The sequence below is a fragment of the Bos indicus genome, chromosome 25 (assembly GCF_029378745.1).
Source record: "Bos indicus isolate NIAB-ARS_2022 breed Sahiwal x Tharparkar chromosome 25, NIAB-ARS_B.indTharparkar_mat_pri_1.0, whole genome shotgun sequence".
NCBI classification, from domain to species: Eukaryota; Metazoa; Chordata; class Mammalia; order Artiodactyla; family Bovidae; genus Bos; species Bos indicus.
In genome coordinates, this window is record NC_091784.1 from 16659761 (window position 1) to 16686846 (window position 27086).

General features: G+C 47.1%; 1 protein-coding gene across 1 annotated transcript in view; it reads left to right on the forward strand.

The window, feature by feature from the left end:
* XYLT1 (xylosyltransferase 1) overlaps positions 1 to 27086 on the forward strand; it is a 350486-nt gene that overhangs the window by 42456 nt on the left and 280944 nt on the right. The window lies entirely within an intron of this gene.

The following is a 27086-nucleotide window of genomic DNA, read 5'->3' on the forward strand; positions in this document are numbered from 1 at the left end:
ACTTCCTCCTGGTCCCTGTGGGGAGGAATTGCTTCCAGTGACCCTGCAGGTAGCTGATTGAGGCTGAAATAGCAGCTTCCCAACCCAGCAGGGACCAGAGCAAGGAACGTTGCTGTAATCGCTTTCCTCCTCCCCTCTGAACGATTGTTCATCAGGAGTCTTGTGGAAACAAAAAAGAAAGGGAAGCAAGAAACAGGAGGCCTAGTTTGGTGAACCCGATGGAAAATTACTGTTCTACCAAGAGGTCCCCAAAGGGCGGTGAGTGAGCCAGGCACTAGGGATGTTGCAGAAGCTTAGACATGCTGGTGACAAGATGCTGTTAACAGTTTTTGAGAGACTAAAGGACATTTGATGATCATAATGATAACTCTAGGAGACTATGTATTAGTCATCCCAGCTTGGTCATTTATGGAGCATCTACTGTCTGTCACGGCCTGGGCCAACTCTTGCATATCTCTTAATTCTTGCCCTGTGTACAGCCCAGCTGTCTCTTACAGATGAGAATTCTGAGGCTCTCAAGGTTTGACTTGGCCCAGAGCACACAGCTGGTCACTGATAGGATCAGATTTAAGCTCTGTCTGACTCTGGAGCGTGGGCCGCTTTCCCTAAGCTGCCCTCTGACCTCACCACTCCTTCTGATACTACTACAGCCCTCCCTCCACAAAATCATGTCAGGAGCTGGTTGGTCATGGGTTGCACTAAATGGGGATCTGGCACATCTAAATGTCAACTATTTTTTCCCAAAGTGTAGCTCAGGTGAATTTAGGGTAGACAGGTGAATATTTTTCCTTAAACTACAATGTATTTATTATATTTTAAGGAAAAAGTACATTTTTACTGGTATATTAAACCTGTGATTTTTAGAGTGAACAGTTCCTTTTAAAACATGAATGTAAGTAAAGAAACAGCCTTTTAAATAAAATTAGTGTCCGTGAGATACATGTACAGCCCGCTGGTTCAGCCGTTCTAGAAGCATCTTACCTGAGCAGTTGGACAACCTTGGAGGCAGTGTCAATGGTGAGGGGTGGGAGCGTGGTCAGGCAGAGCTGGGTGCCTAGACAGGGAGACTTTGTTCTTGGTGGGAAAGACATCTTGAGCAAGGTTGTCATCATTTTAATATTTTTTATTCATGCTGATGGCCATCACCTCCTCTTCTATGGTGACAATCTCACCACTTGTTGGTCAGAAACAAGAGAACTGACTGCGCTGTCTTTTGAAATTATTCACGAATATTAACACAAGCCCTTCATGGCCTGGGAGGGTCTGCATCCCCTGTGTTTTACCTGCCATGGTCTGGTCTTGTGCCGTTCTCCACTACAGTATGCCACACCGGCTTCCTTTCTGTCTCTAGGATAAGACAAGCCTAAACCTACTGTGGAAAATTCTTCAAGAGATGGGAATACCAGACCCCCTCACCTGCCTCTTGAGAAACCTATATGCAGGTCAGGAAGCAACAGTTAGAACTGGACATGGAACAACAGACTGATTCCAAATAGGAAAAGGAGTCATCAAGCCTGTGTATTGTCACCCTGCTTATTTAACTTATATGCAGAGTACATCATGAGAAATGCTGGGCTGGAAGAAGCACAAGCTGGAATCAAGCTTGCCGGGAGAAATATCAATAACCTCAGATATGCAGATGACACCACCCTTATGGCAGAAAGTGAAGAGGAACTCAAAAGCCTCTTGATGAAGGTGAAAGAGGAGAGTGAAAAAGTTGGCTTAAAGCTCAACATTCAGAAAACTAAGATCATGGCATCTAGTCCCGTCACTTCATGGGAAATAGATGGGGAAATAGTGGAAACAGTGTCAGGCTTTATTTTTGGGGGCTCCAAAATCACTGCAGATGGTGCCTGCAGCCATGAAATTAAAAGACACTTACTCCTTGGAAGGAAAGTTATGACCAACGTAGATAGCATATCAAAAGCAGAGACGTTACTTTGCCAACAAAGGTCTGTCTAGTCAAGGCTGTGATTTTTCCAGTGGTCATGTATGGTTGTGAGAGTTGGACTGTGAAGAAGGCTGAGTGCTGAAGAATTGATGCTTTTGAACTGTGGTGTTGGAGAAGACTCTTGAGAGTCCCTTGGACTGCAAGGAGATCCAACCAGTCCATCCTAAAGGAGATCAGCACTGGGTGTTCTTTGGAAGGAATGATGCTAAAGCTGAAACTCCAATACTTTGGCCACCTCATGCAAAGAATTGGCTCATTGGAAAAGACTCTGATGCTTGGAGGGATTGGGGGCAGGAGGAGAAGGGGATGACAGAGGATGAGATGGCTGGATGGCGTCACCAACTCGATGGACATGAGTTTGGGTGAACTCCGGGAGTTGGTGATGGACAAGGAGGCCCAGCGTGCTGCAATTCATGGGGTCGCAATTCAAGAGTCAGACACGACTGAGCAACTGAACTGAACTGAACTTAAACCTACCCCAGGGCCTTTTCACTTGCTGTTTTTTTCTGCCTGGAACCCTTTCCCCTAGACATTTGCATGGCGGATTCCTTCTTATCCTCCTGGTCTTAGGACTCCACTGTCCACCCACTTTAAGTCCCCCTTTTCCTGCAATCACTCTCTATGTCAGGGATCTCTTCTGTAAAAGACCAGATAGGGATGTTTTGGGCTTGTGGGCTATGTGGTCCATGGTGTACCGATTCAACTCTGCCATTGTTGTGAGAAAGAAGTCAGAAACAAGATGTAGATAAATGGATATTGCTGTGTTTCAGTCACTTTACTTATAGAAACTGGATTTATAAAATAATAGCCTAGAGCAGGGCTGGGGAAACCACTGGCTGTAGTTGGCCCATCCCTGCTCTTATTTTATTGTTGTCATAATGTTTATCACTATCTGAAATACTCTTGTTTGTTTTTAGCTTTGTCTCCTTGCATCTAGATGTGAACCCCATGCTGGCAGGAGTGTGCCCTTCCTAGTTTAGTGAGATATCCTGATGCTTAGCTCCCTACATGTGGTGTGTGCTCGATGAAGATTTGTTAGATGAATGGACAGTGTCCCTCATCAGATTTGTATTCATTCATTCCCTGAGCATACATGGCTCACTTCCTTTGCTGCTTGCCTCATGTGGAACATTCGAGGCAGAGCTCACAGTCAATACATGCACAGGTTTGGAAGCAGCTACGGTACAACACAAAGCTCAACCAGGGAGGTTCAGAAGTAGCTCAGCACAGCAGGGCATTGACTTTGAGGAAGTCAGAGGTGGCTTCTTGGAGGGAGTGGCATCTTAGCTGAATCAGAAGGGTGTCTTTGAGCTCCCTGGGCAGATACTAGAAGGACATCCACACTCAAGGAACAGCCTGAAGCAGGGACATGGCCGCAGGGACCAGCTATGTCATAGGAAGGAAAAGCAGCTCAGGTGAATGGCGTTAGTACAGGGCATGTGTAGCCACAGGTGCCATGAACAGCAGCCGATGAAAGTTGGGGGAGTTCTTGGGAACAGTTAACAAAATGCCTTTCCTGAAATGTGGACTTGGATCCTGCACATTTAATGTGGGATTTCTACAAATTGAAAGGTTGTATCGCTCCATAGACATTTAAGAATTCTTAGTCTATGGACCTGATTAATGCTGATACACCTTTTCAGTTGATTTGGCCTCAGCTATCTAATGGAGAAGGCGATGGCACCCCACTCCAGGACTCTTGCCTGGAAAATCCCATGGACAGAGGAGCCTGGAAGGCTGCAGTCCATCGGGTCGCTGAGAGTCGGACACGACTGAGTGACTTCACTTTCACTTTTCACTTTCATGCATTGGAGAAGGAAATGGCAACCCACTCCAGTGTTCTTGCCTGGAGAATCCCAGGGACGGGGGAGCCTGGTGGGCTGCCGTCTATGGGGTCGCACAGTGTTGGACACGACTGAAGTGACTTAGCAGCAGCAGCAACAGCTATCTAAAGGTGGCCATTGGGAGGGGAGCTACTCGACATCCTATATAATTGGTAGGTCCAAAAAAATAGGTTTTTGGCTTTTAAAATCTATAGACAGTGCTAATGAGCTGCCTTCCCTGGCTCTCACCCTGCCCTATCCACGCATCTAAGTCTCATCAGTTGTCAGCAGGGAGTTAAACACACAGAAAAAGGGCAGCATATGGTGTGAAAGAGTGGAGAATGGCAAGCCCCAAATAAAATTTTATGGAGGTGGGCCAGCCCTGCTGTTTACGAGGCGCTTAAAGGGAAATCATGACCTGCAAAGCTGAGGGCTGTTCCTGCTCTTCCCCCTGGCGGCCTGGAAAAATCCCCAAGATTCTGCCTCCAACTTTCTAAGCCTTAGCCAAACCCTAATGAGCCTGGAGCCAGGGGCAGGGGTGGAGGCTGATGCTGTCACAGGCCTTGGGGCTGCACTGACAGGAGGACCATGGGAAAGGGAGGCAGACAGTGATCCAGCACCTACTATGCGCTAGGCGGTGTCTATACCGTACCTACTGTGCATGTGTGGGGAGGGGGAGGGTGTCCATGTTCAACGTTGTCTCCATGACACTTTCCCCAGCAATAATAATTATATATATATATATATATATATACACACACACACACATACAAACATACATATATATATATATATATATATATATATATATGGAGACAGAGAGAGAGAGAGAGAGAGAAGGGCATAGCAACCCACTCCAATATTCTTGCCTGGAGTATTCCATGGACAGAGGAGCCTGGTAGACTATAAGTCCATAGGGTCACAAAGAGTTGGACACCACTGAGCGATTAACACTTTCATGTATATATATATAATCTACTCACTTTTTACTTATTGTCAAACTTACCCTATACTGTCCATAAAGTTATGGTATTAACAAGGCCTATTTAATTATAGAACGTGCTATGGCTCAGTCATGTCCTACTCTTCACTACTCCCTGGACTGTAGCCCACCAGGCTCCTCTGTCGATGGGGATTTTCCAGGCAAGAATACTGGAGTGGGTTGCCATGCCCTCTTCCAGGGGATCTTCCCTACCCAGGGATTGAACCCAGGTCTCCCACATTGCAGGCAGATTCTTTACCATCTGAGCCACCAGGGAAGCCCAAGAATACTGGAGTGGGTAGCCTATCCCTTCTCCAGGGGATTTCCTGACCCAGGAATCGAACTGTCTGTATTGCAGGCAGATTCTTTACCAGCTGAGCTACCAGGGAAACCCTTATAGGATACATCAGTGTAAATACAAAACTACTGAAATTTTTCAGAAAGGTTTGTTCACAAACCACATAGGATAACTTGTCTGCCACTGTTTCTAGTATTATGATAACTCTGGTGCTTCCATTTTATAGCTGAGGAAATAGAGATCCAGAGAGATTTAGCAGTGCAGCCCAAACTCACAGAGCTAGGAAGTGTCTGGATTTGAACACAGATCTTTCTGGTTCTAAAGTTCAGGTAATATGCACCATCTTCTCAGAGGGAGAAATTGGGAAAGGATGTCCATACCCCCCGTTGGACGGACAAAGCTCTCAGGACAGGCACAGAGGGTAAGACTGAGGGCTGATCAGACTTCCTGCTCTTTCTTAGGAGGCAAAGACATCTTTGGCCTCTGACATCTCTGTTCCCATGGGTTTTGGCTACAGGACATACTTAGACTAAGACTTGTTCTTGGGGCATTGCCATCATGGCATGGTGAGTCTTTAAGCATCTCCTCAAATAACAGTGATTAGTATTGACTTCTGCACAGGAGGGTGAGGTGGGGGAGGAATGGTTCATAGGATGGCCCTCACAACTCCACTGCCCGGCCCCCAGGGTGGCGGGAGACCTTCTTTGTACCAGAGGCTCATTAGTATTCAGTCCTCACTGAGGGACCTTGCAGGGAAAAAAATCATCTTGATGGGCTCTGAACAAGTCCAACTGGCAGCTGTTCCTTGGTGGCCACAGGGAGCAGACCTGGCCACCCTTGTCCTTGAGGCCAGGCAGTGACTGCCATTTCACATGGCATCAGTGAGCAGGTACCAGTGCTAAGCGAGCAGACCCGCTGGGCAGGGAGGGCTTCAGCCACATATGGAGTTTGCAGCTTAGGGATAGAAGAAAGCAGGCCTGGATTCCACTGGCAAGCCCATCGAGGTGGCCAGGAGGGCAGCAGGAAGAGTAACCGTAGTCAGCCACGGTCATCACATTGTTCCTTAAAACTCTTAAGTGTCCAGGGGTCAAGGTCTCCAATCTGGACATCTGGGCTTGGGGGCAGTGCTGGTCTATACGGGGCCTTTGCTGGGAGGATAAAGGCACTTTTTTGATGGAGGACTGGGGAGAGTGTCCAGCTGGGTGAGGGCCATCCTCCCTGGGCGCAGCTTGGTGAGGGGCATTGGCTGGGTTTCAGCCCCGCGTTTGCAGTCTGCACACTAGATGGCCATTCACAGTGGCCTCGAATGAACTTATTTACAAAACAGAAATGGACTCACAGACATAGAAAACAAATTTATGGTTACCAAAGGGGATAGCGGGGGATGGGGGGAGATAAATTAGGAGTCTGGGATTAATATATAGTTCCCTGTCCTACTGCATAGCACAGGGGGCTATATATTCAGTATCTTGCATGCATGCATGCTAAGGTGCTTCACTTGTGTCCGACTCTTTGCAACCCCATAGACCGTAGCTTGCCAGGCTCCTCTGTCCATGGGATTCTCCAGGCAAGAATACTGGAGTGGGTTGCCACACCCTCCTTCAGGGGATCTTCCTGACCCAGGGATTGAACCTGCATCTCTTACTTCTCCTGAACTGAGAGGTGGGTTCTTTGCCATTAGTACCACCTAGGAAGCCCACTCAATATCTTATAATAACCTATAATGGAAAAGAACCTGAAAAAGAATATATATATATATATATATATATATATATATATAATCTATAGTGGAATCATTTTGCTGTGTACTTGAAACTAACTCAACATTGTAAATAACTATAAAAAACACTAAATATTAAAAATACTACATGTACTAGCTCTCTAGTATATAACAAGCTCTTTGAAAACCTAGTGAATTGAAACAACCATCTTTTCTTCCTGATGGTTTTGTGGGTGAGGGATGCAGGAAGGGCTCTGTCGGGCGGTGTGTTTCTGCAGCGGGGGCTGGAGGACCCAGTTCTAGGATGACCTTTTCATTCATATGTCTGGTGTCTTGTTCCTCCTCAGCTCCCTCTCTGTCCATGTGGCATCTTGTCTGCCAGCGCCTCTGGTGTAACTTGATTTGCTCACAGTGTGATGGTCTCAGAGGAGTGAGGCTGCTTCTGTGGCCGCTGGCCTCCAGGAGGCAGGAAGTGGAGGTTGCCAGAAAGCACAGCATCACCCTGGCCAGTTCTGTTGCTCAGAGCAGTCCAAGGGCCCGCCTGGATTCTAGGGCTAGGAAAATAGACCCACCTCATGTTGGGATGCGGAGCGGGAATATGCGTGGCAAGGTCACCTTGCAGAAAAGTGTATGGGATGGGCGACATAATTGCAGCCATTTTTGGAAATACAGTCCGCCACTCCTTAATTGGCACAGATTTCTCAGGGACTTCACAATGATTCTTCTATCTTGGACTCACCTCAGCCTCCCATAAAAAGAACAATGAGCAAAGCCCTGGCGTATTCTTTTAAGATCAAAGTATATGTCTAACTATTAATTTTGTTAACAGAGTCCAGTTTGATCTGAAAGGTGATGCTAATAAGGTGAACCAACTTGCAAAGCAAAAAGAATCCCAGCATGAGCATAGCTGTAGGAAAGAGACACCAGTGCTTGCCTCTGGTGGTTCAAGAGCCCCGCGGCAAAAGCCACTTGCTTAGGTTTGGTGAGGTCCCAAAGGTGGGGCCATCTGGCTTGGACCAACTCACCATCTGCCCTGGTGTTTAAATTCAAAGTGCATTTTATTTATTGAGTCAATTAAGAAAGATTCAGTTGTTGAGATGGAGGCAAATTCAGACAGTAAATTGATGTTTTCAGTTGAAACTTGCTTACAAGCCAAGCCCTTGGGTCATTATTGGCCATTTGCCTCCCTTTAAAGATATGATGTGACACATAATATGCACGCCCATTCAATTGAACATTTGGACCCTTGGCTAAAAAAAAAAAAAAAAAAATCTGATAATTAGGAACATTTTTGGATGTTGCTAAACTTTGCAGAGAACAATGGAAAGAGATATTGCATATTAATTATAACTGGAGAGGAGTTATCCTGTTCTCTCGAGCTGTTTCATGTGCAAGGGGCTGGGGCTGAAAGGGGTGGTTTGCAGCCACTTCTCTGCCACTTATGAATTGTGACCTCAGGCCTGTCATGGGCATTTGTCATGAACTTCACTCTCTCTACCTATAAAATGAAAACAGTTATACCTACTCCATCCACTCCTGGGTCTGACTAAGAATAAAATGATGCCATACTTTTTTTTTTTTTAACTGCTTTGTGAGTTTAGAAATCCTTTGTATATTGAGCCATTATTGCTGATAACAATTAGCATAGCAAGTTTCTGTTGCCTGAGAATGAACACAAACATGCCTTTGTGACTCATTTAAACATTAATATATCGAGCCTATAATTAAAAGGCGCTTACTCCTTGGAAGGAAAGTTATGACCAACCTAGATAGCATATTCAAAAGCAGAGACATTACTTTGCCAACAAAGGTCCGTCTAGTCAAGGCTATGGTTTTCCCAGTGGTCATGTATGGATGTGAGAGTTGGACTGTGAAGAAGGCTGAGCGCCGAAGAATTGATGCTTTTGAACTGTGGTGTTGGAGAAAACTCTTGAGAGTCCCTTGGACTGCAAGGAGATCCAACCAGTCCATTCTGAAGGAGATCAGCCCTGGGATTTCTTTGGAAGGAATGATGCTAAAGCTGAAACTCCAGTACTTTGGCCACCTGATGCGAAGAGTTGACTCATTGGAAAAGACTCTGATGCTGGGAGGGATTGGGGGCAGGAGGAGAAGGGGACGCCAGAGGATGAGATGGCTGGATGGCATCACTGACTCGATGGACGTGAGTCTGGGTGAACTCCGGGAGTTGGTGATGGACAGGGAGGCCTGGCGTGCTGCGATTCATGGGGTCGCAAAGAGTCGGACATGACTGAGCGACTGATCTGATCTGATAATTATTTTAAAATACACAGATTAAGAAATTAACCGTATAATTCTGACATCTAGAGTTTGGGTGCAACTCATAATTTATGCACAATGCCTTATATATACATAAGTTCAGTTATTTTGCCAGTTTTGGCTAACCTAGATCATACTTTCTGAAAGTGAAGGCTTCCGTAATGACAAAAGAGTAAGGAAGCCATTTGACAATGTTTTGCTGCTTTGAATAAACTTCACATAGTAGAGCTTTATTGTTGAATGGGCTAATAGTAATAAGTGGATTACTCTCATTCTAATAGACACAGATTCAGTTATTTGTCAAAAAATAATTTATTGAGGGCTTATGAGGGGAAGTTCTCTTTGCTGTGAGCTGCCTTGGTATTTTCCAAATATCCCTCTCGTGGAATGTTGCTCTCGTGAGCCCCCCAAATGTTAGGCATGTCTGACTCTGAGATTTCATGGGCTGTAACCCGTCTGTCCATGGGATTCTCTAGGCAAGAATACCAGAGTGGGTTGCCATTTACTTCTCCAAGGGATCTTTCTGACCCAGGGATCAAACTTACATCTCCTGCTTGGTGGGTGGATTATTTACCACTGAACCACCTGGGAAGTCCCTCGCCCCAATTTATAGACAAAGAGGTCAGTGGATGATATTTTGCTTCATATTAATTTTTTTTACATTAATTTCTTTTACTGTATCTTTTTCTTACATCTTTGGCACCTGAACCTACTTGTCCATGCTCAAATATAGTAAAAGTTGTCATCTACAATGAAGTATTGAGTACTGAAATCATTTCCATCAGAGGCATTGTCTGTTTCATGGGTTCTCCAAACATGGCCTCTCCCCAATTTAAAGATGATTGGATGACACTCTGTATCAGGGATGGGCAGATCTGGCCTGCTGTCAGTTTTGTAAATAAAGTTTTATTGGAACACAGCTGCAGTCATTCATTATGTGTCATCATGGCAGCTTTTACCCTAGGGTAGAATTGAATAGTTGCCTTATGGTCTGCAAAGCTGAAAATATTTACTGTGTGGAATTTTACAGAAAAAGCGTGTCAGCTACTACGCAGTACCATGGTGAGGACTAAGAACAGAAGAACAAGCTGTCTTTAACCCTGAACTTCCCCTGGAATAGACAGCTGCTGAGGCTACCATTGTGTTGTGACAAGACTCGACTTCCTCCCAAGCATGTAGCAAATATAATAGGCAGGAAAAAAAAAAAAAAAAGATGTTTTCCTTTTAAGGGAACATGTGGTTATTATGGTTAAAAAGAAAAGGAAGAAGAATTTGGAGAGCTATAAACTGATTTCGGGGGTTCCCCAGTGGCTCAGCAGTAAAGAATCTGCCTGCAATGCAGGAGACCTGGGTTCGATCCCTGGGTCAGGAAGATCCCCTGGAGGAGGGCATGGCAACCCACACCAGTATTCTTGCCTGAAGAATCCCTGGACAGAGAAGCCTGACGGGCTACAGTCCATAAGGTTGCAAAGAGTTGGACACGACTGAAGGGAGTTATCATGCATGCTTGCAAACTGGTTCAAATCCAGCCTTCACCATTAATTAATTCACATATTAAGTTCTTCATTTAATCCACAGATAATATGTTGGAGAAGGAAATGGCAAACCACTCCAGTATTCTTGCCTGGAGAATTTCACAGATAGACTGACCAGCTACAGTCCGTGGGGTCGCAGAGAGTCGGCCAGGACTGAGCTACTAACACTTAAACAACATGCTTACTAGGCACCTAGACACAGTTGCTGCCTCGAGAATGTACGTGATCCTGGATCCTGTGGGTACCTGGCTATCTACTGCTGTGTAACAAACTGTGCCAAACTTCGTGGCTTAGACAGTGATTTATTATTATCTCTCCAAGTTTTGTGGGTTAACTGGGCTTTGAGCAGGATGTTTCTCCTTTGGGTTTTCCAATGTGTTACAGTCCAATGTAGGGCCTCCCTGGTAGCCCAGCTGGTAAAGAATCCACCTGCAGTGCAGGAGACCCCGGTTTGATTCCTGGGTTGGGAAGATCCTATGGAAAAGGGATAAGCTACCCGCTCCAGTATTCTCGGGCTTCCCTGATGGCTCAGCTGGTAAAAAATCCGCCTGCTATGTGGGAGATTTGGGTTTGATCTCTGGGTTAGGAAGATCCTCTGAAGAAGGAAATGGCTACCCGCTCCAGTATTCTGGCCTGGAGAATCCCATGGACTGTATAGTCCATGGGGTTGCAAAGAGTCAGACACAACTGAGCAACTTTCACTTTTACAGTCAGATATGGGCTGGTGCTGCCTTTACAGGTTTGGCCAGGATGGAGCCCAGCACATCTCGTTCACAGGACTGGCTGTTGGCCGGGAGCTCAGCTGGAGCTGTCGACTGGAGCACATGTGGCTTGGGCTTCTTCAAGCAGAGTGGCTGGGTGCCAGGAAGATGCTTCTCAAGAGTGAATGTTCCAGGAGTCCCAGCAGGAGCCGCTTAATAGCCTAAGCTCAGAGCTCCCAGAACATTACTTCCACCACATTATTGGTCAGACAAGTCACTAAGTCTAACCCAGTTTCAAAGGGAATACAATCCCACCTTTCCTTCAGGGAAACATCAGAGAGTTTGTGGCCTCTTGAATCTGACACATAGACCTGCAGTGGGGAGCCTGCACACAATGGCCCTTTTGTTAAATTGCAACATTAACAAGTTCTGATGCAGAAAATGAAGCCCTGTTGATAAGAGAGCTTTTAATAGGGTGGTTTTGTCTGGAAAAAAGCCAGAGAAGGCTTCTTGGGAGATAGATAAACTGAGATGTGAAGGTCAAGTGGAGTTAACCAGAATGAAGAAGGGAGGACAGAAAGCGACCTGTGCAAATGTCCTGGGGCAGGACTGCGAGAAGGCCGGTGTAGCTAGAGCTGAGAGTGTGAGGGGATTGTGTAAGAGTTAAGTTTACTGGCTTGGTGATGACTGTCAGTTCCTTCTCTCTCTAAGCTTTGAAAATAGTATTTACCACATGAGGCTGTTGTGAGGATAAATTAAGAATGAGTCAGTAAAGCCTTGCCCACTGAAATTTTCTTTTTTCTTAGAAATGGTTGTTAGCAAATGAAAAAAGCATCCACCTGGCCCTCTTCTGCGTCCCCTTCTCACTCATCAGATCCACTCTCCAGGGTAGAAGTGAGCTTGCAGCACATGGCTTTAGAGTTGCAAGCTCTCCATAAAGTCTTACCTAAACTGTGAAGTGCTCTCCTGGGACTTGTGAACAGTCCCAGGGAACTTAAATCACTGCCTGGCTATTGTTTTGAAGCGACACCAACCCCGAACTGTAGCACAGGTGGCTGTTGCACAAGGGTTACATTTCTTTGCCTGCCCTCAGTGCTGATTTGCATGACTTTTCCCCCAACCATCATCACCCCCACCCCACCTGACCAGCTGATGTTAACACATGAATTCACTTATAGCACATGGGACGGGCCCTGACGAAAAAGAATGTTTTGGTTCAAAATGTGAGGTGTGCTGAGTCTGAGAGACTCCTTCTACTCCCATCATATATGGCTTTCCTTCTGTTATTAAGTTGCCATCACTCTGGATTCCAGATAGTTCCATAAACATTTCAAACCCCATCTTATTTCAGGGCCCTCACACCTGCCTTTCTTCTGCCTAGAACGTTCTTCACCAAAGAGGCCTTCCCCGGTCTCTAGGTTTCTTTCAACCCCACAGCAACCTCTGCTTCCCCTTCACAGCTCTGATCTCCGTCTGCATGGCTCCACTTACTGCTGCCACCAGCCTCTATGACCTTCCCCCAAACGATCCTGTAAGAGTCATAAAGACTTGGTGCCCTCAGCTCCCAGCCTGGAGCCTGGCACCAAGCTCAGCATATATTCATTGAAGCTGGGGGACAAGAAATGAGGGAGGTTGAAAGTGCAGAGAGGAGAGGAGAGCTTTTAGAATCAGAAATCCTGGTTGCGTGCACCAATTCCTAGCTTGGTGCTTTGGGGACTACTTACCAACCTCCTGAGCCTCAGTTTTCTCATCTGTATAATGGGGATGATAATCATCCCCACCCGGTTGGCTTGCAGTGTGAAGATGGTTTTCAGTGTTTGTACCAGATGTGTGTTAAGTGCTGAACCAAGATCACTGGGATGATCTTTCCTCCCACAGGGCTGCCTGCTCTGATGCCCTGGGTGCCTGATTTGAAATGGTAGCAGTTAACACCCAGACGGCACCCTCTATGCCGAGCACTTTCCCTTATTAATGCGCTTTCATCCTCACCTCACTTCTGGGTGTCACAGGTCCCACTGAAGAAAGGCAGTTCAGGGTGGGAACAGCTGAGCCAGGTGAGTAGGTGGCAGAGGAAGGATTCACACACACCCAGGCTGTCTGGCTCCAGAGTCTCAACCAGGACTCTGAGCAACCCATCTAGGATTTGTTTTTCACCTCCCTTTGCAGAAATGTTCTTTTTCTCATTTCTCATTGTATGTGTCAAGGCTTCCTGTGGTTGCAGTCGAGACACACTGATTAGTGTAGTGGAGTTGAGGCTGGAGGTGGGGAGGACAGGATGCTCACCAGGAGACCCATCCATGAGCCACCCCATTCTGTGCCCTGGTCTTAGTTCATTAAGGTGACTGAATGATGACCTGGAGAGGCCAGGGCCATGGAGAGAAAAAATTAATGTGACTTACGGTTTCCCTGGAAATGAGATGGAGGAAGTGGAAGACGGGAGGGAGGGGACCGTCTGGGCCAGAGCCCTTATTGGGGTTTCTGAGGGCAGGCAAGCAAGGTAAGGCAGAGTGAACAGCTTAGGGTTGGCTGGTCGGATCATTCTGAGGGGCTCTGGGCTCTAGGAGTAGCCTCTGGTTGCCTGAAACGTAGCCCTAGCAGGACTGTTGGCTCATCACGGTGGTCCTTAGGGGGTTGCCGACTAGGGATCGGTTGGCTTGTATATGGACCCAGTGCTGTCTCCCAGAGCTGGCTCACCCTGGGGTGGGGGACAGGGGTCTATTTCCCCTTGGGTCTATATGGTCCTCACATGCCAGAGCATCAAGAATCCAGAAAGCAGGAAAATACAGTTAATGTAACTGGCTCTGTGATCGGGATAGAACTAGACAAAGGAAACACAGAGCATCCTCCTTCCTTGCTAAAGTGTGGACACCAGGAGTGACTGCTGTGGAGTCCAGCCTGAGCCCCCCGAAGTGCAGTGTTGATTCATCTTGTCATCAGAAATGCCGCCTCTTTTCTGAATAAAGTATCCACTCCCAGAGGCACAGGTAGGCCAGCTGTTGCCTTGCATCTGCAGGCTGCATGCATTGAGTATCTGAGTGTCAGGCTCGGGGCAAGGCACTGCGGTACAATGGTGAGCAGTTAGGCTCATTCCCTGACCTCCCGACACTTCCAGTCTAGTGGAAGAGACTGAGGTTAGTGAAACGGGGCAGTAGGGAGGTCAGTCCTGGAGATCATGGAAGTCTTCTTGGAGGAAGTGACATTGTAGCTGAGTTTGGAAAGGTGTTTTGAGAATGTTTGGTGGGAGCTGGAAGAATGAGAAAATGGGATGTAGTAAGCCCAAAATACACTTTTCTTCCAGCGTTGAAGGAACTGTGAACATCTGTGCCAAAACCAGGCCAAGTACCTCCTTTAGGGGTTCAAATCTGATCCTTTGTGAAGGTGGGGTTGCTTTGTGAGGTGCTTTGCCTCATGGCTTGTGAAGTAATGAGTTGCAGGGAAGAGGGGAGGTGTCACTCGATGCATTCACCTTCTGGCCACACTCAGCCTGTATAGTTCCTGGAGTAAGTGACTGAACATTATTATAATGTTCAGTATAATATTAATAATATTGATAATATAATAATAATATTATTATATTATATTATAATAATATTATTATAATATATTATAATATTATTATTATATTATTATAATAATAATATTAATATTAAATATGGGCTGGATTGCAGATCCGGGGTAGGATTTGACAAGTTATATACCCCTCCTTGGGGGTTTTCCTCATGGCTCAGTGATAAAGAATCCACCTGCAATGCAGGACACACAGGTTCCATCCCTGGGTCGGGAGGCTCCGCTGGAGGAGGGCATGGCAATCCACTCCAGTATTCTTGCCTGGAGAATCCCATGGACAGAGAAGCCTGGCAGGCTGCAGATCATAGGATCACAAAGAGTCGGGCAGACAGAAGTGATTTATCATGCACATAGCCCTCCTTGGGTTTCCCAGGTGGTGCTAGTGGTAAAGAACCCATCTGACGATGCAGGAGATATAAGGGATGCATGTTTGATCCCTGGGTTGGGAAGATTCCCTGGAGGAGGGCATGGCAACCCACTCCAGTATTCTTGCCTGGAGAATCCCTTGGACAGAGGAGCCTGGTGACTACAGTCTATAGGGTCACAAAGAATCGGACACCACTGAAATGACTTAGCACACACGCACACATGGCACACACACATACCCCTCCTTGCTTCTCCTGGCAGTGGAAGCATCAGGAAAAGCCACATTACATCTGTAGACACAGCCCGTCCAGGTGTTTCTTGTCTGGGAAACCAAATATGATTAGATCTCCTTGGAGCTCCATCACTTGGGTCAGCTTCCAAAATGGTGGACGGTACTTGACTGGGAGATCCAAAGTTTGAGACCACCCCATTTCCATGAGGGTCAGAGAGAGACTTTGATTACTTAGATTCCTGAGAACCTTTCTGCCTTGTCCCTTCCCTATTCCCCTGAGAATTGCTAATCTCCACGTGAGTCTTTTTCTCCCCCAATCCTTGGTATTCGTGAAGTTGGAATTTGGTTGTCATGGCATTTAATCTGTTTACATAGGTTTTATTCTGCCCGCTAAGTACACTGTGGATAGTGTGGTTGAGTCCAAGCAGGGTTAAGCCTGGGGTTCTGGAATCCTTGGGAAGGGGGTGTATGTGCGTGAGTGCTCACGCATGTGTGCTAGGAGCACCTCACATGGCGTGACAGTCATGCCCTCCACGTCAGGTGCTATTCACACAGTTTCTCATGTGAGTGATTCCCTTAGACTCAGGTCAAACTGTAGCCATGAGAACGCAAATCCTACCTCATCAGCATATGGACCCTCACCTCCAGGATCTGTGCACAGCATTTTGGGGGAGGGGTTTGGGGACACAGAGAAGCAATCTTGCATGTATTTCTCACACATGCCCTTCAAGCCAAGTTGTTGTGAGCTAAGACACTCTGGTTGCTGTGCATTAAAAATGTGATTATATTACAGTGGGGGCAACTTTTATTCCCCTTCTGGATTCCCCTCCACCAAGAAGTTGGAAGGATTTTCTAAAAATCATGCACCAGTAGAAAGAAAGCATCCTTTTCCCGAAAGCCTCCTTGCCACCTACTGTTGAGAGCCAGGCTGAGTGTCAGAGTAGATTCCATGATTTAAACAACTGGATCAATTGTGTCCATCTAAGCCTGCAATGCGGGAGACCTGGGTTCAGTCCCTGGGTTGGGAAGATCCCCTGGAGGAGGGCATGGCAACCCACTCCAGTATTCTTGCCTGGAGAATCCCCATGGACAGAGGAGCCTTGTGGGCTACAGTCCATGGGGTCGCAAAGAGTCGGACACGACTGAGCGACTAAGCACAGCACAGCACAAACCAGAGACAGGCCTTTAGGCAACAGGGCTCTCTTCTTGGACGGTCTATGGAGTCCCTGCCTATGTTTTACAGCCAGGTAAGCAGTTGGTCACGAACCTCAGTCCATAGTTCATCAGGCACTCTATGTATCAGATCTAGTCCCTTAAATCTATTTCTCACTTCCACTGTATAATCATAAAGGATATGATTTAGGTCATACCTGAATGGCCTAGTGGTTTTCCCTACTTTCTTCAATTTAAGTCTGAATTTGGCAAGGAATGATGCTAAAGCTGAAACTCCAGTACTTTGGCCACCTCATGTGAAGAGTTGACTCAATGGAAAAGACTCTGATGGTGGGAGGGATTGGGGGCAGGAGGAAAAGGGGACGCCAGAGGATGAGATGGCTGAATGGCATCACTGACTCGATGGACGTGAGTTTGAGTGAACTCCGGGAGATGGTGATGGACAGGGAGGCCTGGCGTGCTGCAATTCGTGGGGTCACAAAGAGTCAGACACGACTGAGCGACTGAACTGAACTGAACTGAACTAAGCCGTTGGTCGTTCTCACAGGACAAAGCTGAAGCAGGATGTACTAGAGTTACACTGTTTGACCCAGAGCTGTTAGAGATAGGGGGGTCTTGGAAAAGTCACCCCCTTGAGCAGTGACCATCCAACCCAGAGCCAACTAGTCAGTGTTTTCATTTGCAGTTTTTCTCAATTCACTGTCATGAGGCCTTGTGGTCAAAAGACTTCTTCAAAAATCAATAAACTTTCCTTTCATCAAGTGAAATGACAGGGATGCCTTCTAAGCAGTTTCATGGTGGCAGGGCATTTTTAACAGCCCGAGGTGATACTGCTAGCATTCCTCTGAGAGTGAGACAATATAATTCAATTTGGATATATTATAATTAATTAATTGCATTAAGTAGATAGCTCTTGGCTTTAATGGTACTCAAGAAACTAGCACTGCGAAGGGGGTTGTAATGTTATTATTTTAATTTTTATTATCAGTATCAATAATAGCAACTCCAACTAATACTTTTGCACAAATTTATGTTCAGGCACCATGTTGAGTGCTTGGCTTAAATTAGCTTGGATCTGGTGACTCAGATGTTAAAGAATCCACCTGTAATGCAGGAGACCCGGGTTTGATCCCTGGGTTGGGAAGATCCCCTGGAGAAGGGAATGGCTACCCACTCTCGTATTCTTGTCTGGAGAATTCCATGGACAGAGGGACCTGGTGGGCTACAGTCCATAGCGTTGCAAACAGCTAGACATGACTGAGCAACTAACACTTCTACTAAGCCTCACAGCTAGCCTGTGACAGACGTGCTGTTGTGATTTACATTCTGCACTGGAGGTTGAGTCACTGCCCGAAGTCCTTTAGGTCATAAGGGCTGGATTGCAAGGTTCAGACCCAGACAGATCAGTTCCAGCCCACAGGTACTTTACTGCCAAGCAGATAACCTGCCATCTTTATTCGAATATTTACATCAGTGTCTGGAATATGCAAGAAGCCTTGTGCAAGGTGATGATGGTCAGCAACAGAGAACCAAAGTGGAGTGGATCCAGTGGCCTGGGAATGTTCAGGTTTTCTCCCTACACACTTAGGGCTGTAGTGCACATTTTGTATCAGCATTTCTGGATTTCACGTGGAAGCCGATGGAATGAGGAAGCTAGGCTAGCTCTCTGGTGTGAAGGGCAGCAATTCAGGTGTTGGCTCTGGGGCAGCCAGTGTGTCGAGGATTGGGTTCTGCACCCATCACAGGCAGTGTAAACTTGGAAGTAACCATGACAAGGTATATGCGAGTCAGTCCCAATGTGGTTGGGTCATCATCTGCCCCGGCAGAACCTCCAAGCTTGACTCCTGTTATCCCAAAGGCCTTGCAGGTCACCTGATATCATTTAGTGAATTCCTTTTGAGTTTGTTGTTTGCAACTCAAACTTCATCTTACACACACCCTTCAGATATCAATACTGCAAAAACAGTTGCGTAACGTTAGCAAGCATTCTTAATCCCTGACAACCCATCTCATCTGCTTGCTAGAGGAGCCAGGACCATAAGTGTGATTCAGAGTGAAGGGCATGCGCATCGTTGTTCAAAGGCTGTGCACGAGGAGGGCTTTGAGGGGCTGCTGTGATATGGGGAACACAAGCTGTTGGGACTTTTTAATTCTTCAGTCCTAATATGTGTGTTTCAGTTTCTTCCTTGTCTTCAAACTACAGCCTCTTGCAAATCCCATTCTTATTTTCTGCTTTCCAGTAAACTTCAAAATAGAATTAAATTGCAAGTTGGAACTTGACCTGTTACTCTTTCTAGCTCTGAAGGAGGAGATCCGGGTTCACTTTGGCAGCTTCCTGCTCTTTCCATTCACTTTTAGTAGGTGGTTCGGAAGAAGGTCTTTGTAATTTTCATCTTTTTTCCCCTAGACTAAGGCTTTCTCCGGTTTTAATATGTGTTATTATGGGCAGATCCTTTGGCCCAGTTTCTAGAGCCCAATTTGGGTCCTGAGTACTGTCTAAATCTGGCATCTGAACCCAGAACAGGCTGGGGGATGTCGCTGGAGGGTATCCAGTGTCCCTCCCCCAAAACATCTGACACGTTATTCTTTCAGCAGCTAGAAACATATCAAGTAAGGCTATTATGGTCCCATCTACTGAGTTTTGAATAAGCTGGAGGAGTGTTTCTTTTTGAGGCTAGCAATTGGGTACCTGGTCAGGAAATTTCTGGGTGACCTGTTATAATCACTCAGATGTGAAACAGGAGTGAGTGGGAACTACAGCTGAGACTGACTCCACAAGAGCAGTGCTGTGACCTTCCTGAGGCTTTGGTTCTGAAGACTTCACGAGAATTTGTGATATATTTGTGTATACCTTTTAGCCGGGCTTCCCTGGTAGCTTAGCAGGTTAAAGAGTCTGCCTGCAATGCAGGAGACCCTGGTTCGATTCCTGGGTTGGGAAGATCCCCTGGAGGAGGGCGTGGCAATCCACTCCAGTATTCTTGCCTGGAGAATCCCCATGGACTGTAGCCCGCCAGGCTCCTCTGTCCATGGGGTTGCAAAGAGTCAGACATGACTGAGCAACTAAGCACAACACACCATTTAGTAAGTGCTTACCAGGCACATGCCACTGGACCCAGTAAAACCTTTTAAAAGCAAGATCCCCTTTTTTCCTTAAAAAGAAATCTGTATGATTTTGTTTTGCAGGAGTGGTAACTGAGGCTCTGAGAGGCTAAGTAACTTGCTCAGGGTCACACAGCCTGTAATGACGGGATTAGAATGCAGATCTGCCTGATTCCCAGGGCCGTGGGAATTGACCTTCCATAGCAGGAGCCCCACAGACGGGTGGTGAGCAGACGAATGAATGGATGAATGAATGTGGCAGAGGAGTTCAAATGAAGAGGGTGACTTTGAAAGACTGTGTGAAAAAAAAAAAAAAAAAAAGAAAGACTGTGTGACACTTGCAAGAAGAGACACTCTCTGTTCTTTTCTTTTCTTTTCCTTTTGCGTTCCCACACCCAGCCTAGTGTCTAGCATATTCTAAACACACCATATAGTTCATTAAATGAACGCTGAATTCACAAAGGAATAGAAAAGGCCATTTTTTTTTTCTTTTCCTTTGAATTAATGATTTAGCTGTTCAGCATCTTCCTCCTTATCCTAAAGGGCCTTGGGGTCCCTTTTGACCCCCACTTTTTAAGGGCTGTTGGACAAGGTTGGCATGAACACAGCTTCTCTTCCCCAGGGCCTCCTTCTCCCCATCTGCTTTCCAGATGAGCAAATGACTCATCAGCTCCCTGCAGCCTTCCCAGACCTGCTTTTTGTCTTCTCCCCTCTCTTTCCTAGTCTCCTGAGCACAACTCTTTTGGCCGCAAGTGATGGAAACCAGCTCAGTGTTGTTCAGACCCCATGGGATCTCCCAGATGGTGGTTCACAGAATCCTAAGAGAGACTTCACCGAAGCACAGAGAGGGGCAGTGGTGTGCTCCAGGTCACACAGCTATTAACTGGAGGGAAGCCTGGGGAGAGCTTGAGGATTTTGAGAATAAACTGCATGAGGGTGGAGACTGTTTTATTCACCTCTGTGTGTGCTTAGAACAGTAACACCCAGCACAGAGTACTGCTCAGTAAGTACTGTAGATGGGATGAAAGAGTGAATGAATAGATGGAGTCTTAGTCTTAGAACTGCCCTCCTTCCCATGGTATACCTTCCTAGATGGCTCAGTGATAGAGAATCCGCCTGCCAATGCAGGAAATGGCAAGAGATTCAAGTTCAATCCCTGGGTCGGGAAGATCCCTGGAAGAGGAAATAGCAATCCACTCCTGTATTCTTGCCTGGAAAATCCCATGGACAGAGGAGCCTGGTGGGCTACAGTCCGTGGGGTTTGCAGAGTCGGACACGACTGAGTATACTTCATACCTCCCCATGGTGGGTAGGAGGCAGGGGTAACTGAGATCGGGGAGGAGATTCAGTAGGGCCCTTTCTAGCCCCTCTGCTGCCTCCTTTCATCACAGGAGGCCCTGCTGCTGGCTTCTGCTGGCTCCTGGCCCCAGGTTCTCTCTCTGCCTTGAGTCTGTCTCAGCCCCACAGGTAATGCATGGCCTGCTCCGCTTAGTCCCTGCTGGAGTGTCTCCAGGCTCCCCAGCGCCTCAGGGTGAATGAATGGGTTTTCAGTCTTTTTATCAGCCTGTCTTGGCTGTGACCACAGCAAGCTGTGGCCCCCGAGGAAGATGCCAGAAGCAGGGTCTACTGCCAAAGCGCTCTCTGATGCCATTCCCGGGAATTCCGACTCCCTGGGGCTCCCAGCGGGTGAGAACAAGGGCCTGCTGTGCCGGAGCTCCCCGTCTTTGGGTGGGGTGCGCGCTGAATGGAAAGTCAGCCGCTCGGGCCGCGTGGCTTGGCCTCTGCAAGCAGGGATGCCTCATAAAGTGACTTTTCAAGGCCGTGTCCTTCCACCGGGCCTTGGCAGCCACGCCGACTCTGCAGAACTGAGCGGGCCTTGTATCTGTTGTGAAGAAGATGTGAAAATGCAGGCTGGAACAGACACGGGGCTCAGATTCCAGGGGAAACAGGGTACCGTCGTGCCGCCGCCTGAGGCAGAGGCGACAAGCAGCACATTCATTCCTGGACAGGAGGCCCTCCCTGGGTGCTGTCCCCCTGCACCGTCACACCCCCCTGCACCGTGGGGACAGCAGTGTCACCGTGCGAAAAGGTGACGGGGCCGCCAGGAGCCCTCGATCCTGGATTCTCATCTGAGTCACCCTCCAGAAAACTCTGTGATTATATTTAGTTTGTGCTCTGTGTGAATGGCACCCCCTGGAGGTGTGCAGAGGGGTGGCCCTGGTGTGGAGATGGGGGTGCAGATGTTCATACAGGCGCACCTAACTTTATGGCAGTCTCCCTTATTGCCCTTCGCAGGCATTGTGTAATTTTTTTTGTTATTAATTGAAGGTTTGTGGCAACCTTTTTGATGCAGGCAAGTCTGTCCGTATCACTTTCCCGACAGCGTTTGCTCACTTTTTGTCTCTGTGTCACATTTTGGTAATGCTCGCAATATTTCACATTTTTCATGATTATTACGTTTGTTAATGTGGTCTGTGGTCAGTGATCTGTGATGTTACTGCTCTGACTCACTGGAGGCTCAGGTGATGGTTACCAGTTTTAACAATAGAGTCTTTTTATTTTTTAATTTACATTTATTTATTTTTAATTGGAGAATAATCGCTATACAATATTGTGTTGGTCTCTGCCATATATCATCGCGAATCAGCCATAGGTGTGCATATGAACACTCCCTGTTGAGTCTCCCTCCCACCTCCCATCCCATTCCACCCCTCTAGGTTGTCACCAGCACCAGTTTTGAGCTCCGTAAAGTCTTTTTAAATTTAGGCACGTGCATAGCTTTTTGGACATAATGCTATTACACACTTACTAGACGAAAGTATAGGGTAAATACAACTTTTAATACACACTGGAAAGCCAAACAAATTCATGTGACTCGCTTTATTGTGATTTTGCTGTCATCGTGATGGTCTGGAGCTGAACCTGAAGTGTTGCTGAGGAAGCCCGTGTTTATGCCTGTTTCTTGTGTGTGGACACAAGTCTGGATCTTGTATGTGTGCACAGTGCTGTGTGCACGAGTGTGGCTGCCTGGATTCAAATCACGACACAGGGCCTTGACAGAGCAACTTAAAAGCCAGTGACCCTGGCTTTTCTCACCTTTACAAAGAAGGTGGTGATTGTTCTCACCTCTCAGGATGGTCGCGGAGGGTAGATGAGGCAGCCCCGCGGGAGTGATAAATTAATGTTACTTCCTGCCGTTCTTCCTGTGTCTTGACCATGTGTGTATGTATGTGTGTGTGTGTGTGTGTGTGTGTGTGTGGCTCATTTCACATCATCAGCTTTGATAGGAATTGTGTCAGCTTTGTCTCTTGCTTTCCGAGCTAAAGATACAGCACTTTGAGTTCTGAAGGGGAGGTGCCAGCCTCAGAGACTTTGGGTCTCACTGGACCTGCCCAGTCTGTTCTGCCTCACTGGGTGGGGGAGAGGTGTCTGTCCTTCAGTGCCCTGTGTCCCGCTCAGCTCACTCATGCTTGTCACCCTCCCTGCGAGCCCCTCTACACACACACACACATACACACACACACAGGATCTTTTTGACGTCACTGCGGTTTCTAGGGGCCCTTAAATAATTCTTCATGGCTGTGGTCTGCACTGCAGAGACAATGTCTTTGTCCTGATGCATAGGGCGGACTTGTCTTACGCAGACTCTGGCTCCTAAGGGCAGCCCTGGTGTTTCGGGCAGCCCGTCTGCCCCCAGAGCTTGAGGTCTGGGAGGGCAGCTCTCAATCAAGACCTTGTGTCTGAAATAGAGACGAGGCTGAGCTATTCTGGGCTGGGCCTCCAGGAGAGGGGCCTCTCGCATCCTCCGGCTGTGAGCAGCCTTCCTGGCTGTTCGTCTGAGATGGATAGATTGGTTGGTTGGTTGGTTGTCTCCCCTCCTAGACTGTAGACTTGAAGAGCGCAGTAGGCACCAGAGCTGTGTTATTCTCCGAGGTACCTAACACAGTGAGATGTACCCAGTTAGTTGACTGAATGCTTGATATAACTCCTGTCCTTACCATCCACGTGGCCATAGACTAAGACTGTGAGCATTAGGAGAGAGTTTGATTTCCTTGTTGCATAATGAATATGAACCCCAGAGAGGACCAGTTAATTCGATGGCAGCCACTGGGGAAATTTGTTGGCTAGGTCCTTGGTGCTTATATTTAGAATACAGTGGTTCTGGGTTTTTTTTTTCCTTCCCAGAGAAATATTTGCTTTATCTCTGACAGTGTGTATTTTATTGGAATAGAGCAGGAGGATGTCGACCTGCAACATGAAAACATAGCTTCCAAAGAGACTCTGTCAATGGCTTAAAATTAATAAAGGCTCAGCAGTGGGTGGTGGGGACAAAAGGGGGGGCAGGGAGGTGTTGATTAAAGTGCTGCCATTTTGCTGTGGGGACACGGTGCTTTTCTTTTAAAGGTAGGTTAAAGGGATGAAAATCTGAATTGGCATATCTATAAAGAAGTTATTACTTTAGCTGTGAGATAATTTGTTGAGAAAATGCCATTATTTTCCCAATCTAGGGCCCTGGGAGCGTGTGGCAGGTCAGGCTGCTGATGCTGCTCCTGCATGTAGATACTGAGAAGTCGCGAAGCAGGAGATTGAACTTCGGGTTAAAGCCTATCTGTTCTCAAATAAATGGAGTTTTCGTTTTTCCACCCTGTAGTGAAGGGAGAGAAGGGCTCGCCTGGCTGCTTTCCGTGCCAGGGCCAGAGTTGTCCATCCCCTCCCTCAACTCTGAGGGTCCTTCCAGCAGCATCGGAACCTCAGGCAACCCTGGTTCTGCCCAGAAAGACCCGAGGGAACCCAGGTCCTTGTTCTTCACAAGGAGGGGATTCAGGAAGGGTTCTGAAACTCTCAGCTCCTGACCCCATGCTTTCCTGCCACCGTGAGGGAATCACCTCTCATGGGTTGAATTGAGTCCCTCCCCAAAATGCATGTTGAAATCCTAACCCGAGGTACCTTGGAGTGTGGCCTTATTGCAAAGAGGGCCATTGCAGATGTAGTTAGTAAAGATGAGATCATTCTGGAGTAGGGTGGTCCGCTAATCCAATGTGATTGGTGCCCTAATCCAATGTGATTGGTGCCCTTATCGAAAGAGGAAATCAGGACACGGACAAGCACACCAGGCGACTTAGATGAGTGTGAAGGCAGATATTGGGATGGTGCTTTTATAAGCCACGGAACCCTGAGCTCATCAGAGAGAGGCATGGAACAGATTTTCCTCATTGCAGGCAGAAGAAACCTACGCTGCTGACACTGTGACCACAGACCTCCAGCCTCCAGAACTGTGCAACAGTACATTCCCATTGTTTAAGCTGCCCGTCTGCGGCTGTCTGTGACAGTTTCCATAGAAGTGAAGATAACATCCAGGCTCTGCTGACCCATCACCCACCACCTAAAAACCACTCATATCCACTCGGTTCTATGTCTCCGCCCTGTTCCCTGGGGGGAGGCCCTTAACTACTGCTTGTCTACCTAGATTTCAGCCCGGGATGCCCTTTGCCCTTTCCAGAAACAGTCCGCCTTGTATTGTTCCTGTGCAGGTCCTGGCCTCCCTGTGGGATTGTGAGCCCCAAAAGCCAACCAGTCTCTCTCTGACCTACTTCCAGCAGGTGCCTAATCAGTGCTGGTCAGATTCATTAGATTGTTGACTCTAACCTCTGAGACCTGTACACTTGTCCTTATTTTTCTATAGTTTTAACCTCTTGCCTCATTAATCCCTTGGTGATCATATGCTCCTGAATCTTCATGCAAACTATGTGAATTCAAGACACTCTGTTATCTTCAAGGCCTTGACTATGTGAAAGAGCACTCTAAACTTAAGTGTTAGTTGTTCAGTCGTGTCTGACTCTTGCAACCCCATGGACTGTAGCCCACCAGGCTTCTCTGTTCATGGTATTTCCCAGGCCAGAATACTGGAGTGGGTAGCCATTCCCTTCTCCAGGGGATCTTCCTGACCCAGGGATTGAACCAGGGCTTCCTCATTGCTGGCAGATTCTTCACCATCTGATCCACCAGGGCAGCCCAGACTGTAAAGTGCCCTAGAAAAATCACAGCGGTGACCGATTCTTTTGTTGGGATGCCTGAAGAGGGGTAGCGAGCCTGAGTCAGAGGTCCTGGCTTCTCTCCCACTTTAGCATTTCCCAGTTGGGTGTCCTTAAGGAAGGCACTTAACCTCTCTGAAGCTCCATTTTCCCATCTGTAAAGTGGTAATTATTGGCTTGCTTACCTCCTGGATTAGCAGGGAACTAAAGAGTTTGTATGGAAGTCCTTTGAAAGCAGTGGAGAGGAGGCCATAGACACAGATCAGTATCAAATGGGGACAGGAAGTTGGTCTGGTGGGGACCATGGAGTGCTGGAGAGGGCTGTGGGAGGGCAGGCCCAGTGTGATAGATACTCAGAATTTCACAATAGAAGCCAGAAAGCCATATTATCATGATACAGTCCAGTCTTCCAGCACCATCTCAAGTCTTTTAAAGTCATATGAAACAGGTTCTGGTCCCATGAACTGTAGAATTTAATATACATAGGAGTTGGTGGCAGGGCTTGCTTCCTTTCTTTTACCTAAACTCTGTGAAAAACAAAACTTAATACTGGCCAAGGAAAAGGTAGGCTGTCACCTCCTCCAGGAAGCCTTCCCTGATCTCATTCCTACCAATTTGAATTGGATGAGAAAGGACCAGGTAATAAATGTTATAAGACACTGAGGACCATTCAGTCTTCTTGGTGACTAGTCAACTCTGACTCTGCAATGTGAAAGCAGCCATACATAAATGAATGGGCATGGCTTTGTTCCAATAAAACTTTATTTATAAAAACAAGCCACTGACTGGATTTGACTCGTGGACTGTAGTAGCTTGCTGACCCTTGAGTTTGATGCTTCTTTTATACGTTGTCCTAACACTGTGAACTTAGCCCCTTACAAGCAGTCTACTATTACAATTAGGAATAAAAAATTTAATTGAGCACTTACTGTGTGCCAGGAGCTGTTCTCAGGCTGTCATTTGCAATGACTCAATTCTCACAAGTCTTTGTGGAAGGCTTGACTGCTATGTCCATTTTACAGATGAGGAGACTGAGTTTCCGAGAGGTTTAGCAAATCGCCCAGAGTCACCCAGCTCAGAAAGAGCTTTCACAGTGTATTAAAGTGAACTCTGCTTCTCTGGCTCACCCAGAAGGCTGTTTCCCTTCTTCTTTGCGTCTCCTTGGTGCCTAGCACAGGGACCAGCTCCAAGGATGTCACTCACGAGGGAATGGCAGGCATTGTTTCCAGTTTTGCAGGCCGGTCCAGGAGGGGAATAAAAATGCTACTTTGCAGTCGTTTCCAGATAGACTGCAGCAGGAACCTGCCCCCAGACTTTTCCAAGCAGGCCT